The sequence below is a fragment of the Anopheles funestus genome, chromosome 2RL (assembly GCF_943734845.2).
Source record: "Anopheles funestus chromosome 2RL, idAnoFuneDA-416_04, whole genome shotgun sequence".
Classification (NCBI taxonomy): Eukaryota; Metazoa; Arthropoda; class Insecta; order Diptera; family Culicidae; genus Anopheles; species Anopheles funestus.
In genome coordinates this window covers 39,393,198-39,410,797 of record NC_064598.1, presented here as the reverse complement: position 1 = coordinate 39,410,797, position 17,600 = coordinate 39,393,198, and the positions used below count along the sequence as shown (strand labels likewise).

At 40.5% G+C, this 17,600-nt stretch overlaps 1 protein-coding gene across 2 annotated transcripts in view; it reads left to right on the top strand.

Moving 5' to 3' along the window:
* Positions 1–17,600, top strand: part of LOC125762071 (uncharacterized) — a 494,872-nt gene that overhangs the window by 262,583 nt on the left and 214,689 nt on the right. The gene's annotated exons all lie outside the window — the stretch shown is intronic.

The following is a 17,600-nucleotide window of genomic DNA, read 5'->3' as shown; positions in this document are numbered from 1 at the left end:
CGGTTCCCATCAATGACATTTATCCCACAACAAGCAACGAAGCTTGATAGCCACTTTGACATTCCGAACGATTTTCTTCGCAGATTTTCAGTCGAACGACAATAGTTTAGTAAGAAGTAAAACGCTCTCGGGTTTTTTTTCCAATACCATCTGCCAAGCTACACTCTACTTGACGCTCTGCTTCCATGCAGCATTTGTCGTTAGTTTTCTTCAAGGAAAATCACTCCATCTAAATGGGGGGGGGGGGGGGGAAAACCAACACGCAAACTTCTGCTGCCGTCAAGCTGCCTTGAAGTTGATCTGTTGCATTGACTTCTCAGACTCTGATGGAGTTGGGTAGTACCAGTGGCACGTACTGCAATCAGTTGACATTTGCCGTTTGCGTCGCGAATAGAACGCATTCGAAAGATGCACATACACAGCAAGCCCGTCCGTAGCCATTATATCTACCCGAAGACAGATATGTACTGCTGAGAGTGTTTGTCCTTCTTTCTAAAGTGTGTCTACCAGCAAAGGTTTCTCGAGAAGCACATTAAACACTCTTGCGTTACCTTTCGATTGCAATGGCCATTCGTATCGGGGATCAGTTTGGTTGGGATGCGGACATGATAAAACACTTACCCTGGAAGTTAATTAATTTGTATCTCCAAAAACGGATGGTTTCTAACCTGTGCGCTTTCTTAAAAGCAGCTTGCTAGCTAGCGATGGGTGAGTTTGTTTGAAATTGGATTGAAGAACAAAACCTGCAACGAAATCCGAGTTTCCGGGTGAAGAAAATGATGAACCCTTCATAGGGTCACTTCTTGATGGTAAGATAAGCAAATTAAAATTGATTCATTAATTACGATGGTAATGTTGGAATTCGACTACTCGAGAGGAAGAAGGTAAGACACTGGAAGTAATGTAGTGGGTAAGTAAACTGTGGTAATCGTAGCTAAAATAATCAATAATACTGACACGAATGTACTTGTTTCTTCACAAGGGGATAGAAAGTTTACTGATGTAATAGGAAATCTCATCTCAAAGATTGTTGCAAGATCTGGACTAACGAATCAGTCAAATGTAATCGATGTCCAATGATTCAAAAGGAGTCACAAACATTATGGATAATATTTTAAAAGGAGATTTTCGAAAAAGCGAAGTATTTGTTATCACATTTAGTTTCTTCACAGTTGAAGTTTTTAGCAAACAATTTGCATATAACCACTGTTAGGCAAAAAAATTGTTGAACACAATATATTCTAATATTTATTATTAAAACGACGGACCGATGGTAAATGTGTCATACGACGCCGGTTTCACACGAAAGGGCCGAATATCAAATCCCATCCAGACCGTTCCCCAATAGCAAGGACTGTCTATCCGGCTACGTGGTAAAAATAAGTCCTGATAAGGCATGGCCGTTCTTAACAAGCAAATAAAAATTTAATATAAGAGCTCCACAGGTCCTTTGTTGAGATAGATATAAACGACGTGGATCAGGAGGATCAATGCGACGAAGACAAAATCCGGAGGCTCTGACCGTGATACAGCCCGACTCGGAAGCAGAGTATCAGTTGAAGGCGATGATCTCGAGGTAGTAAAGGAGTTCTGCTACCTTGGTACGATCGCAACTTCGGACAAGAAAATGAGCAGCTATATCCGAAGGCATATTGTTCGGGGAAATCGTGCCTACTACGGGCTCCACAAACTCCTGCAATCCACAAGACCTGGACTGAGTCCTGAATTATGCTAACGAAGGACGCCAATGCACTCCTGTAGCATGGCGACCAGGCCATGTCTTCGCGACGTGCTGGACTATGAGCAGACCAGAAATGATGATGATTGTATATTTAATACATTTTTATGTTAAACAATTTCAATTACAATGAGGCGCAACAATACGATATGGGCAATTTGGAAAAGCAATTCGTTTGCAATGAATAATTTTTAATGTAACTATTAGACATTCATATAAATAAATGTTAGATGGAATATTTATTATTTGGTGATACAAAAAATTTTTGCTCAACGTTGGGAATTCACTAATATAGGAACACCACATGGACAATGAAATTCACACAACATAAATGGGGCATAATGTCAGACTTGACATGAACTATTGTACAGAAAAAGCTTTTTTGTTAGCTAAGAAGTTTTCTTCAACTTTGGACAGATTCCATGTCTCACAGCTGTATATAAGTATTGGGAGTATAATTCTTTTCTATCTATGAGACTATAATTGTTTTCTACACTTTCAGCTTTAACCTCAGAGACACGTATTCGGAGTTGGGAAATTTCTTCAGATACTTCTGAATGACTGTCTGGTAGCTAGAACCCCTATCGCGTATCTCAACATCAGTGTTTTTGTGTTGTTATAGATAACGGACACTATATCCAACTTTCGTGCTAACAGCATACAGTCGAAGTTTCTGAAACGTCATACGAAATAACTGCCATATGAAAGCCGAGAATGGTGGATGACGAAAGGAGATTAATCTTACTCGTCTTCGTGAATGTTCTCTTGCTATCCGATATGATGAACATTTATAATTTATCTTTAGATAGTATGTGGGTTGTTACTGTTTGTTTTTACAAACATCTTACAAAATGCTACCCAATAATATTAACTCATAACCTAGTTCAACTTGCGATTTATAGCTTCCGCCCACTTCATCGCTTTCATGAGCTCGATGCATATCAATAACTTATTATGTATTTATTGCATACTTATTTATTTTTTTAATAGACGAGGCTTTAGTACAGACGTACAATCTAATCGTTTAATTTTCTTTTAGTTGCAAATGCAAACGAGAAGTGCGCGGGAAAATAATCTCATTAAAATCATAAAACAATGAAATTTCAACGGAATGCGAATAATATTGCTATGTGTTAAGTTGACTATTTTACCTATCAAAAACAAAAACATAATACCACAAAATATTACCCCAATCTATTAACAACAAAAAACCCAAAACCAATACAACCCAATTGCTTTTCAATAATATGGGGTTCTTCGGCGAAAATCGCCCAATATTCAACTGTACGTACGGATCATGGGTATTCGCAAATACGATCAAATTTTCATCAAATTTACCTTCTGATGAGTGTAAGCGTAACAGGAAGCTGCGCCCCAGCTTGTCCACAGAAGGACCAAACTATCCTCACATCAATTGAGTCTGGCCCAGCATAATGGAGGGTAATTGGAATTGTAAATTTTCATTTCAATTACACCGGGTGCCGCCATCACGGAGCAATAGCCGTGTCGAGCCGCGAATGTTCGCTGGAAGCGCTTCCACCATCCGCCAATTTCAAACGTCATTAAACTTAATGTGATTTTTAACACACCAACTTCCGCTATCGGACCGAAACCCTCCGCCAGGAAGGGGATGGTTGCAAAAGTTGCGTGAAAAAGAGAGTCCCAGCCGGGTGGTCGGCGTGAATAGGAAGGACGTACAGAGACGCGGATGTACAGGGCGTCCATTGCCTTTGCTTCAGTTAATGTGTGGTTATGCATTTTTGATTACCTTTCTGGCGCAGATGGTCGCACATTAAAGGCAAATCAGAGTGCGCGAATTTGGTGAAATTCCATCGCTTATTGTGCGAATTTTCGTCGATTCGTTTCGCTGCTAACAATTAGGACGCCACGTGCGATAACGGCCCGTACTGTTGTTGGATGTTTAAAGAAATTGTAAAGATCACTTCAAAATCGAGCGATTGGCACAAAGTGGGCTCGTACTTTAGCCGATGGTAGTTGGCAATCAACGATTTTTTTTTTGTGAAGCACACTTTCCCTGCTGACGATTTCTCCATTTGTGAACCAAAGCTTATCCACAACGACCCGATGGCAAGCTTTTCGAACGGCAGCTGGCAGACTTATTCTCGCTGGGTTAACTCTTCATCCTTCACGTTGGACACGCTCAAGACGGAAATGAGAAATGGAACACATGCACAAACACATACCCACACACACCCTTTGCGTATTTTCTCGGTGGTTCCGATGAAAAGAGCGCACAACGGTAGCACGCTTCGATAGTTGTAGAAAATGCAATTTATTCTGCTGCTAGATCGTGTTATAGATTAATTAAAGTTGTGTAAACACACTGAACGATCGTAATCTCAAACCCGGCGTACCAAGCCTAACCTTACCTATCGTGTGGCAACACCGGCAGGTGGTCGGAGAGCCTACTTTCCCATGCTGCCTGTCACGCAGAAGTCAACTGCAAAGGTGCATCCCCGACGACTGAACTCGGCTGCAGCAAAGAACCCTTTTCTGCCCCCACGAACTCACTGGGCCTGGGGAATTTTGCAAGGGTGAAAATCGGGTAGTTGCAACCGAACACAAGTGGGTGGGTGAGTTAACACCAGGATAGAGTGGGCGACTGCAAGAGAGAGAGAGTGTGTGTGTGTACGAGAAAGCGAATGCACTCAGTGCCGGAAATTTATCCACAGCAATAAATTAAAAGTCAATATAAATTATTTGGATTTTTCGCTTCCTCTGCTTGGCGCAGACCGACCATGCTTCCCGCCTTCCCACGTGTGTGTGTGTGTGTATATTTTTGTGTGTGCACACAAACGGTAAAAAGTGCCACAGCTCGTGCCCCGGATGACTTTATGCACTATATAGCAAGAAAATAGTAATAAAGCACAACCAGTCCGATGAGTTTTGTGAAAAGCGAATCACTCACCGCTCAGTGGTTGGAAATGGATGGACGAAAAAAAAGGATTTCGTTCCAGTTACCATGCAAGTGTGCTGCATATTCTCGATATAGTACCTAGCTGGTAGTAATAGGAAGAAATGTAAAAATCCAAAAGGAAGAATGAAAAAAAACCTCTTCCATCTTTTATAAACTTTGCAGTGGAAATTTTCCACCCTCAATCGTGTATTGATTGGGTTCGCCGTAATCACAATATTTAACCAACGAGCGCAATGGGAATGTAAACAGGGAGCTGTGATGGCACGGTTTTAAAACCAATCTACTTCAAATACTTTGTAATTTAAATAACACAATTTGTTTTAGACTAACATCGCAAATCAATACCATTTTCGTAGAAAAATAAACCCGAGAACTAGCGATGAGAAGAGATGAAAATCCATTTAAAAATGCAAACAATTCTCTTCATATATGTATTCATGCAATTATTCATAATATTTAGTATTTAATATCTTCTACCTTCGAACAAAATTTCCTGCATAAACTCAATTTATTCCAAAAACAGAAGATAAAAATTTTCTAGATGCCAATTTGAGATGGAAAATTCTCCCAAGTGAAGTATATTTTTCATCCTAAAGCAACTAAGCTAAACGGTGTGTAACAAATTCGGCAACAAATGGCCCATTCTGTAGTTTTACATGTTTGATCAACTCGTCTCGTCGACCAGTTTCACTGTTCGAGATTCACTTTGTTTTTTTTTCTATTTCATTCCACGAAACGGAGCTTTTCTCCTGAGCCCTGTTCAACTAACGGTTTGAATGGCAGCAACTTGATAGTGCCACTAAGAAGCCTAACGCTTTCAGTGTTGTCAGCAGGCGAACAACGGAAATGATGTGCCGAGAGCCGAAATATTCAAATTATTTAAAGGCCAAAACTTTCGATCCGTCCGGAGGCATGGCGTACGCCCAACTCATACGCGGGCGGGGTTCGTAACTTGGGGCTGCTTCTCAATTATGTAAATAGCCACCGGAAGACTTTTTCGGGCAGCAGTTTCGGTGGGGTAGAATGCTCGTATCTTCACTATTGAATGATATGGTGGAGAAATGAGCCGAACTAAAAGCTTGATACTCAAACAAAGCTAGACAGCCTTCATTCGGGCCATAGTGAGTGGAGTTACTATTTTACGCTTTCTTATTGCAGGTTGGCTGTAGTTCTCATTTAAATAACCCGTCTGACGCGTTTCGTACGCATTTTGTGAGGTTTTTTATGTTTTCTAAAATTTGTCGCTAGTTCACTAGTCAGTCAATGCTGAAGTTTCTTCTTTTTCTAATTCTATTTTCTTTTATTGCACAACCCCTCAGGGTATTATGGTTTAAGATTGATAAATTTGTTTTTTACCTTCACAATATAATATTTATATTGTAGACCAGGGGTCAGCAGAGATTTCACCAAAAGGGCCAGGCAGTAAAAATTAACCTGAAATTACGGGCAAAATATTTGAAAACAATCTGGAAACATGTGGATACACGGTTTACTTCCCGGTTTACTGATTTGTTTCGAAAAAATGTAAATAGATACGACATAATTGGTGTTGATTTGGATTCGCACGAATAAAAATAATCTGATATCGTTATAATTGCATTTTTTGTTCTTCGTGAGCCCTACAAAACTTTCCTCGCGGGCCGAATCAAATCGTCTAGCTGGAAGGATTTGGCTCGCGGGCCGGACTTTGCCGACCCCTGTTGTAGACAAATGGAGAACCGTTGAAAACTAAGACATTACCTCAAGCTTTTTTTTTATTTTTTATTTTTTTTTAGTTTTTAGCTTTAGTTTTAGTTTTTAGTTTTTAACACTAGAACTACCGGACGAGTCATTTTGATTGGAACGGTTCATTTTCATCAAATTATTTTTTGGGGTTAAATATTCCTAAGGTAGTAGAAACATGAGTTTGTACATATATATTCTAGGTAGAATACGATCTCCAACAAACAAAAAAATATACTCCAACTCTTCGAAATTGTTTAAAAATTAATCAACTAAGAAAAACACCTAAAACGCTTGGTAGTTCTAGTGTTAAAAAGCTTCAATATATTAAATTAGTACTATTTCTCCATGGGCAATCAATCATTTCCAAAACTTGGAAGATTTTTTTCTGTATCTACTTTGTTGTAATATCCTAAAGGTTACAGCAAATAAGCCATTACAACTTTAAATCATGCTTGTTCTACTTTGAATGGAAATATTTAATACCCTGGAACTAATCATTTGTATTTTCCCAATTTATTGAACACAAATCTATTTGTTAAACTATCAATTATTTGTGGAACGTTTGTAGAAATAATGATACACATACAAAAATAATAACTGTCAATAATAATTTTCCCCTATGGAAGAACTTCTGTTGTAACGAAGACACAAGTCGGTTTTCAGGTCGCTTTGTATCGTAATTGCGAAAGAAATGCGTATACTACTCTTCAGTTATTTTTCCAATGATTGAATCTAGAACGGTGCTATTCCTCTGATATTTTAAACAACTTCATTAAAATGCCGAAATGTCGAAAAACATTAGAAGCTTTGGGACGAAATGTCACTTCTTTGATTATCGTCGCAGAAACTAGAAACCATTATTAATACCAAAGATAATAATTCACATTATACTACAAATACAATCATCGTAAGCGATAGTTAGAGTGTAGAATGCGTCATTCTACGTATAAACCTACGTATAACGTTCTATAACAAAAAAAAACCATCGACAAAAATATCACAACTAAAAGTTTCACGACAAATCATCTTCCGAACGAATCGTTTGAGGTTCCCAGGTGTGGTTTTACTAGCAACATGTCCGGATTAACATGTCCCACTTTTCCCTCCCCCTGAATGCTGAGTATCGATAAAAAAGAAGGACCAAGAACCAAGCAAGTTTTCGTTCCCTATCTATTACGAAAGCATCCTTCGGTGTGGATCCCTCTCTAGCTTTTGTTCACATCTTCCGGGAAAAGTGTGGAAAATTCAGCAACCGAAGCGAACGGGAAAGGCGGCACAGAAAAGAAGTAAATTTCTGGAGAAATAATTTTGCTGAAATGTTACAAATAGCTTTTACCATTTATTCTTCCCCTAGGTTCCTTTTTGATTCTGGGCTCATCCCGTGAGAGCCTTCGGTTGTCGGTTGTGATAACGCGTGTACACCGATGGGCGACTATGTATGTCACCTTTGCGGACGTTTCCTTCCTTTTCCGCGTGATGCCGAAAGGAAAGATCTCGGAAGCAGTGCGTTCAACTAGATACGATCCGTCGCATGACACTTCCGATCGATTCGATCCATCGATGGGGGTTCTATCCTTTTCTTTTTAGATTTTTTCTATCTGTAGGGAGTTCTGTTGAGGTGTTGGGTTGGGAGTTTTTTTTTCTTGAGGAGTTGGGTTGAAAAGCGCCCAACCGTTGGCCTGGGTTCGTACGCTAGCAAGCATCGGAAGCTCGTTTTACGACTGCAACACCGAGCGATTCCAAGGGACTTCTCGGCGGCAACTCGTTCGAAACCGTTTGCACCAAAAAACACATACTACAGAATGTGTGTTCCAGGTGAAAGATTTATTGAATTTCTTTCTAGTATACTTTTTTCGCGCCACCTTCCAACCGGTTCGATTGTGACGACTGTGACGCTTCTGCCCGTGGGGTTCTTGTGTGTGTGTTTTTTTTTTGCTCCCTCGACTTCGGTTCGTTGTGCTTTGAAATGTTGGCGGATTCCCGACCGTAACCAGCTAGTTGAATACATGTGCGATGAAAAATGTCCTCCCGTTCCGTACACGAAGGAATCCTTCCGACCAGGTACCGGGCACAGTAATTTGAAACGTCGGAGCATCCAATCTGTTAGTGGCCTTGCTCGCGACAATAGCTTTGTGAATCACACGTTGCTCCGTAGGGTTGCTTTTACCCTGCCCTATGTATCATTGTCAGTCGCGAACCGGATGTGGCGCTACCTAGGACGGATAGAATTCTTAACAGGAAGCTTCCACTACTCAATGGTGTGATATAATTTTCTGGAATGTAATCGAAACGAGTGAAATAACATTTCACCTTTACCGTCGTTGGGTCGCTCTGCGGCTTCTTGCCGCACCGATACGAATGCACATGGGCAAAATTTGCACTAAAGGGAATAGAAGCTAGCCGGTGTAATGGTGTATCCTCTGTCTTCTTACAAATTATATATTAAAAGGTATATTTCAAATCAAATTTTATAAAAAATTGTAAAAAAAGAGACCGAAAACAGAACTTTTAAATATTATTTTTTTAAATAAATATTTGCCTTTTGAGGATATCAAAAGTGGTGAAAGTTACACACCATTTTTGACCAATAAAAACACCTCCAATAGTCCTGTAGTGTTGCATTTGCCAACATATCACAACCATCAAACACGGCAAGTCGTCCTGCGACATTGTCAAACGACGGCACATTAAGCGCGTCGCAACATAACAGCGCGCTGTACTGCATTATCTATATGCAGATCCCCAAACCACCATCACTCAATGGTGTGCGAAAGTGGTTTTTGGGGCACACACAAAAAAAACTACCCCCGGGTAAAAAGGTTGCCACAGATTTATTGAATCCGGATGATAAAAACATCCCGACCCGCTACAGAGCTCAATGCAGATCGTCGTCCTACGGTGACGACGAAATTATGTTTGCACGCGACGTATCCTTCAAGGTGCTTCAAGCACCACCATTCCATGCGCGTGATTCACGGTTCTCCATTAGTGGGTTCTTATCGGTACGACAATAAATTCCCATCGCTAAATTATACACCAAAAAGCATCATCAACTAATCCCCAGGTGGGCGGCATCAAACAGGAACACCACATCCGGTACCAGGGCCGCCTTCTTGCCCGGAAGCTGCACAGGAACAAATTTGGCTTCCTTACCACCGAACCGAACAAAGCGGAACTGGCTGCTTAAATCGTTGAAAAGGGTTTGATTGATCGAGCGTTATCTTTGATTTATCGCCACCCCCGGAACAACGAACCAAATCCCATCTGCCCATGGATGAGAGCCTACACGGTTTTCGGTTTCATTTGGATAAGGAAACATTGCTACCACTTAGTGGTGAAAAGTCATTTTTAATCGTATAAGAAATGGGTATACGCAACAACGCTTGGATGTTTCAAACAAAACTTAAATATATCGAAACAGGCAGAACCTTTTTGCAGCTTCCATATACATAACAATGCTATAGTGTTGTCGAGGAAAAGACTTGCCAAAAGTCGCATAAAAAGGCACTCTTGGTACTGGGCCTTACTATGACAAAAATGACCATTTTTAGACAGTCTTTCTCGACTCTCCCTCCCACAACCGCCATAATCACCATTATCATACGCAATATTACTCATTGGAATGACAAAAGTTTCCTAAGTGAAAAACATTGCCCCAGACATATTTCAACTAGCCCCCCACCCCCTTCCACCACTAATGCTGCCTGAAGCCCGGAAGATAACGCAGCAATACCGGGCAAGAGGAAGATGTCCGCCAAGAACCCGAAACGTTCATCGCGAACATGGCCACACACCGCCACGGGAATGTGGAGCGAATTTATTTTCATTACTGACGCCGAACGCAACGGCTGCCAAATTTTAGCCCCCGAAGACGTCCGCCCGGAAAAGGTGAAAAGATTTCCACCGCCCCCGTGTGTGTTTGTGTGTGCCAAACCCAAACCCCAGCACATCGAGCGTGTTTCGTTTTTTCTTCTTCTTTAGATACTCTCGATGTCCCAGCCTGCCCAGTTTCCTTCCATTGCTGGTCAGCCAAGTGACGGTACAGAGTGATAGATATTCCCATTCCCGGGGGTGCCGTACCGGGGAAAACTTTTTTTCCTTGTGCCCTACTCCCACGTGAGGGCGGGAAAAGTTTGTCCCCCAAAAACCCATGGAAGAAAGTTACGCCTCCGGGTTTTTTTTGGAGGTAGCAGAGGCTAATGGCAAAACATTCGTTATTATCAATAAAAGTAACACCCGCACGTGCTGCAGAACCATGTTCGGAATGGACACACGCGACGATTCATATCCTTCAATTAAATCATACTTTTAGCATGGAATCGAAATTTTGCCTCCTGTCTCCCGGATGGATTTCAACCTCGAAATTCGGGACCAAACTTAACGGTGATGGGATTGGATCACGGGATTTCACGGATTACATGTCCAATTTGCTGGCAGGTCATGATGATACCTGCTGACGAACGTCGTAATGCCATTATCGATGTCATGCCCTGCGGAAAATCACTTTCACTCATCTTAAGACCACCTCGGCACCTCTGCAACCTCCCGACCTGTCCCAGCCGTCTCGTAGGATGATGGGTGTCATGCGAAAAACTTTCCCTCTAGTTGAAAAAACCTTCTTCGCTTTAACGTTACATCTATTCCCCCCGGTGGAAATTGTCCGGGTACTACGGGGAAAAGTTTTCTGATAGAGTCGGTGTAACGCCACTATTTGTTAGCCGGTGGCAACGGGTTCGTGGTTCGTGGCGTAACATAACGTGTATGTTATCGCCCGGAGATGTTCGAATCACGGACTTCCGGGTGTGCTGATGCCGCAAATGCAATTACGCCTGCACCGATTGTAAGGAGATGAGACTACGGAAAGATTTCTCAATATTCCTCTGCCCACTGAACGACCATCTGACCTGCTACGAACGAACGGATATTGATGTTTAAGTTTAAGAGTTTGTAAATATGATGATGAATATTGCATAATGTGCATACATATTTCACTGAATCAAAGCTTCTTCCATCAATATATGAACTTCTATTGATTGCAATGCATTATTTACCAGATGCCTGTTTTCTTGGCTTTATCTAGTAAACTCAAACACAGTGGGTTCATATCCTGAACAAAACAAGCAAATGAAATTAAATGGAAATACAATGAGATCTTCATAATCTCTCCATTCCATCAAACCATCGTCAATATTACCACGCAATTAAATATCCCAAACCCAACCAAATGCTACAAAATGAGCTAATAAACTACGCGCAAGTTGATTTTTGTCATAACTACAATAAATTTGCCCAAAAACAAGCCATGCCTAACCCGCCATTTAAACTGCAATCAACTTCAACTAACCCTATTGCGACTTTCAGGCCTCCGTTAGTGAGTGATGAAGTTATTTATGTTACAACTGAATGGGAAATCTTTCCCATTTGCTTGCCGAATGTCTTACCATCTTACTCTCTCACATCGGATTAAAGTTAACCCTCCCCAAAAACCAATAATGGTGCTTGCGTGGTCGAGCACGAGTGCCGGAATGTGCCGTGGAATCTTTTGGGGATTGGTGTAAAACTTTTCCCATCATCATTATTCCCCTATCTGACGCCGTTGGTAGGATTGCGCCAAACTCTTACACCAATACTTGCCATCGCAACCTTTGAGCCGAACCATGAGTCCCTTGATCCTGGAACTGTTGGGTTTAATTTTGATGAGATGAACCGGACGCTGTCGCTGTCTGGTGGTCGGAGTGTTTGTCTCCAGTGACTTGGTTTGATTTTGAACTGAGCAACAATCTATTTTTTAAAGCCCGTGGCTGGGGACCAGCATCAGACTGCCGGATTGTGGATAAAAATTTAGTCCCCAACATGATGCTTTGATGCTCTGTTTGTGTCATCAAGTAAAGTACTGAATTTGGTTAATAATAATAGGGAGAAAGTGTGACAAGGGCAAACATTCCTGATCTTCCATGAGCCACCAATTCATTATTCCAGCATTTCTGACGATCGCATTAATGCCATCAATTAACTTATAGGCAATAATAATTGTTCAGTTTACATTATCTTGGAAACAACTACCGACCCATTAACCATTCCAAGCGTTTTTCTCCCAAACGTGATTAAGAAGTGGTGGTCAACTTTGGCCAGAGTTCATATCTTAGTATAAACAGTGGATCATCAAGACCTATGGATGCCCTAGGCGGAACAGTTGTTGGAAGAGCCCTGTTGAGCCTTACACGAAATACACGACATTTGGCATCGCCGTCTAATATTATAAACTGACAGCTGGCAGAAACTGTCCTATCAATAGCTTCTAGTGAAAATCTTACTGAAGGTATTTATGATTGAAAGTAGTTTACTTACCCGGGAAAACGATGATTTGTACGCAGGACACTCTACTTTCATAAACCAAAGGAAAGCATTCACTTCGAAAGCCAAAACTGATTCTTCGCGGAAACTTTGCCTTCGCACACTGGGATTTTTCTTACACATACACACACTTCAATGTCCTAACACTCGCTTAACACAACTTAAAACACATAAACACCACATTCGACTACAATGGCAACATTTTTCACGCATTAAGCGAATCATGAATTCGCGCAAATAGCAATAAGCTCATCAGACATAACTTTTTTTCATCAAAAAACCAACCATGCATTTTTTTCTTCTGTGCACAAATGCACATACACATTTCATAGCGCTTTAGCACATTTAAAACAAAACAATCGCCTACAATGGCCACATTTTACAATACACAAATTTGCGCAATAATCTCATTTTTTCACAAAAAAAAACTTCCTTTTTTTCTGTGCACAAATGCACAAATACACTTCAATGCGCTGTGGCACATTTAAAACACTACCCTCACATTTTAAAATACACGAAATCACGTAATAAGCGCAATATGCTCATTGAAAAAGGACATCACTTTTTCACCAAAAAACAATCAACACTTGCAATTTTTTTCTATGCACTTTCCACAACATTTCTGTTTGTACCGAAGTTTTTTTATTTTTTAATAATTACAGATTTTACACATTAGCCGAAGCTAGCACGGAGGTAATGCAAAAAAAAACCCGACACAAACACACACAAAATACACCGCACAACACAAACGCGAATAATGTGCAAGCTTAGTACACGCGTAGTACACGCGTTGATTATAAATTTCATTACACTCACACATGTATCCTCCGCCGTTGGCGTACAGCAAACTAAGCTGATGACAAATGGTGACCTTAACGTTGTAGTAAGAACGCAAGAATACCTGCCCAGGTAAGCCAAAATTTAACAAATCTTGTTATCGCTTAATCACGATTACCACGATACCGTTAGATTCGAAACTGTATTGATGACTTATGAAATGTCAAAAGAGTTAACAAGGAAGCTACGCATTTTTGTGCCCCTTTACTTCCATGCAGTGGAATTAATCTTTCACTTACACACTTACGCCTTGGTTTATAGAAACACCACACTCGATAGAAATGTACAAATGTCACGAAAGCCAAGCCGACGCTGGCAACAATTTAAATACGTGCAAAACAAAATGTTCTCTGTTTAATTTCACATTAACCCACGAATTGATGTGTACTAACAATTCTCTGTATTGAATAAGATCCTCGAGGATCACTTTTTGGCACCCAAAAACACAACTCTTGCCTTATTTTTTATGTACCGAACGCTTTCATCACTCAAGCGCATTCCGCTGTCCAATCGCTACTGATCACAATTTCGCTTTATCTCATGATCATGATCTGTTCTGCTTCATTATCACGACACACCTACACAACTATAATTAGCAAAACCGGTTTGCCTATTTTATCTTTCGCATCTTATTCCTTCGCACACACTTCGGTCCTTGAGTGGCGAATGAAATAGAAGCCTCGTAGAAAAAAAAACAATTATCTCGATGCTAATGCGTTCCTACTTTTACTGTATGGAAAATGGAGGCATATAAATAGTTTTTAATAAAATAAAACACAATACTCTTTGACGATATGCAGTGCACAACAAATTCTTCACATTTGCAAGCTTAGTACATGAAAAATATACACACTGATTGCTAATTTAATTTATCATATACGCTCTTCGATGTCCCCTTACCAACAGGCCGCTCTCTCTTTCTCTTTGATCAAATTCAGCTTCGATCAAATTCAAATATTCTGGACATCATGTTTCTTGTGTTTAATAATATCACTTGTTACGCCTGGTCCTCTAACCAAGGGCCATAGCGCGGTGCAGTGGGAGATTCGATTCTTTTACTCAATCGAATGTACCCTAAGGACTGCTGCACGAAGTAATACCCTTCGGGGTGATCCGTCAGTAATTCGAGGTTCGAGAGGAGTTTAGTCCGTAGGTGCATTGGTGCATGATGCAAATCGGACAGTATCCAGAGCGTGGTGCTTCCAGCTTAACTGGTCTTCCCTTCTGGAGGGTGGGTCCCTATGAAGATTCTCCTCTCGGTTATCAACAAAAAAAATAATATCACTTTTATTAAAATTTAGAATTTTTTACAATTTGCAATATAATTTTAGTCTTTTTAATATAATTTTTAAAACAGATTAATGTTGAGATTTATCTGAATTAATTAAAATTAAGTTGAAATATTTCACGGAAATTTACATGCAATATAGACCTTAGGTAAAAACTGCACTAGATGAATAACTATGACAACCGAGCTAGGGCAATCTTAAATGAACTAATAGGATTACGAAATGAACTCGATGTAAAATGAATTTAAGGACAAATGAATACACAGTAGCTAACCGATCATCGCGCGCGTTACACGTATTAAAGGGAATCCGGAAAGATTTTGCGAAAGAAACAATCTCGCACGACTGGTTTCGTGAGGTTTCTCACAATTGGCAATGGATCAACGATTTCAGGAAAATACTAACTAATTTAAGACATCTTTTTTCATTATTTCTAGTTTAACGCTCAACGTTCTCAATTCAATTGCTGATAACATTATCCAGTCGGTTTCAACTTGGGTTAGGTAAGCTTGGTGATGATTCTTCAATTTTCAATTTGTGTGCATAGTTTTCGATTGAAGATAACCTTCGTTACGCTTGCAGATTGTTACCTTTTGGTTCGACACACCTTCACCAGAAACCGCTCCGCCATCTTTCCAGTTTGGTGTTGGAGTTTCGGTTTGAGCTGATTTCGTGATCAAAATCACGTCCCTTTGGTAAGCATCGCACACGATTGTCCAACTCATGGACGAACGTTGTACCGGGGGCTGGACTGTGGTTTGTCCGTTCACACGTCCCAGTGCAGGTGGTTTTCCGGTGTGTTCAAAATGACCGTTTCAGTTCTATGCACGTGCGTTTCCAGAAGTTGCTCCACCCTTCCACCCATAGGAACCCGTCTTCCTTCACCATTTGAAACCATGTTCCGTATCATACTCAACAATTCCCTTGGTTTATACCCTCACTCTCCAAAACATATCCTTTCGTGCGCTTTACGGGAAGGATATGCGAAGGTACAACACGACACGGGCGTGTTTCTTTTGCCACTTTAAGAACCTGCTGACATCGTTATGCATATTCACCCACGGCGAATACCACCGGTGGCCGTAGAAATCCTAAATGATGACCATCCTCTCCTCCCGGCGCGTTGCGCGGCCACCACAAGAAGCCCACAAACTGAATCCCGTACGTCGGATCAGCTCTAAAACCCGTACGGTGCAGTCCCATATGCTGCAAGACACAACATTACCATCCGTCGGTGTCGTCTGACCACCTCACGCCCCACGGTTATGAGTCCCGATCATTGGCCAGGAAAACACGGGGCAGCGCTGCGAGAATGGGAAAACTTGTTCTCGCATATCCGCAAATTGGATTTGGTTCAAAAGTTTATGTGTCTGGGATTTGTTTCTCTCATTGTACACTCGGTGGTCGGGTTGCAGGCACCATTTGGGTGCCTTCACAGAGTTATGTCCAGCATTGGAGCTGAAAGAACGGCGAAGAACCCGGAGAGAAGGGCCCGACCGGACCGTGTGCATACCGGTGGGTGAGAAACTGCCACAAACGCTTGGAGAATTTCTTTTTATCTATGGTTTTATTCTTTACCCTTTTCACTCCCCCAGGTACCTGGGGAGGGAAGGGGAGTTTCGGTTTCGGTGGTACCAAATAAACTGTTGTTATTTATCATCCCTTGACCGTGTGTCTAGAGTACTTTAAGCAGTACCATTCTCTTTTCGAATCGCTTTTAACCATCTGTTTTGGGGGTGATTTTTTTTTGGTGTGTTTATCGTCTTATCCGATAAAATGAAACTAAGCGGTTCGCACTCTGTAACATTGGGTGAATGCTTATCAGATCATATATTGCAATAAGCTTTATCTCGTCCACTCTATTGGCACGTGTGCTTTACGCGCCATCAAACGTATGCTGGAAAAGCTTTAAACCATGTCACTGCGGCAATAGTTTTATGTGACTAAAAGAATCTCTTTGTTTTGCTTGCCCACTAAAATAAGTAATTTATATTTTATTATAATTTATCGGTTTACTCAAGAAAAAATCATTTTTACAGTGGAATATATTACAAAGTACACATATTACCAAATAGAAACAAATGCTATCGATCATGGTTTAAACTAAAATGAAAAATTAATTATCCACTTACAAGTATTCCATAAATTATATTGCAACAGAAAAGTTTATATGAAATACGTGTTAGAAACCTATATTTTTAGCCCTATTCGTTGAAGTGGAGTTTGATTGAGTTTGAAATTTGTATTTGCTTTGGAATAAAGCACATTTGCTTTCTATACGAATAGTGGATGATGAAAACAAATTATTATTCATCCCCATTGCTACATAATGGTTCACTGAATGCATGCACAGCCGCGTTCCTGCAATCGCGATCCAAAGTAAACAATTCATTAACATTCAATCATGAAGCACAAGCATCAACATTACAATGCAATGATTATTTTTGCAACTAAATGAATCAATCGATAAACATGCTGTACAGTACTGTAATCAATCCCTAGAGAAAAGCTTATGAGCAGATATTAATTAAAAGTGTTTGGGGAAAGAGTTTTTTTTTCTAGCAAATTTAAAGCATAAAACAGGATTTTTTTACAAATTACATTCATGTAAAATTACAACCAAAATATCTAATTTATATTATTCATATGTCTATGCAATTTTTCATTTTTTTATTATCACATAGTGGAATATAGATATACGGCCTGGCCGTCCCTAAGC